Genomic DNA, 769 nt, shown 5'->3' on the forward strand with positions numbered 1-769 from the left:
AATGAAGGTACTGATCTACCAAGTGCACATGAGAAAAACAGAATGTGTTGGTGCAAATTATTCTGTAGCCAATGTCTGAAATGTTTAAAACCTTTTTTTAATAATTTAAACTGCTAATCTGTTCTTTGGTTGTGTGTTGTGATATTGGGTTTCACATGTTTGGACTGCGTCACGTGTCTGTTTCACTTCTCAAAGCGGAGGTTTGTAAGTAGACTGAAAACAGAAAATAAGGACTATCGAACCTCAAGTTAAAATCGTGAATGTTGTTACTTGTTTTTGTTTGTTTTGTATTGTGAGAATCACCTATGTTGTTATTTTACAACCGCACAAATTCACGACACCAAAAACTTCAATTATGTCTAATTTTGTAAAGTATAGTACGGTAAAACTTAAAGAAAACAAACCTTTAAACTGTAAATTCTTTATTGAGCGATTAGAGCTGGCTACTGGGGTACGTTTTAAGATGGAAGCATAGTGCAGCTGCAAACTACGAATCTATGCATGACATATCTGTAGACGTGTTGTCATCTTCGGTCGGAGGAGTGGGCCACTCTGCAAAAATTTCAAATTAATTATAAAGTACTTTTTTATATATTGATGTGTTTCATTTTAGATGATCCCACAGTAGTAAATTAGTGTTTTTTCCACTTGCGTTCCTTTTGTTTATTTGTTTTCATTTTCTCAAATATGTTAGTGTAAGTACAGTGTGAGTAAGTCACTTGATGTGTCTCTTAACATAGTAATATCGACACAATATTAATTATAACAT

The sequence above is a fragment of the Pagrus major genome, chromosome 12 (genome assembly GCF_040436345.1).
Source record: "Pagrus major chromosome 12, Pma_NU_1.0".
Taxonomy (NCBI): Eukaryota; Metazoa; Chordata; class Actinopteri; order Spariformes; family Sparidae; genus Pagrus; species Pagrus major.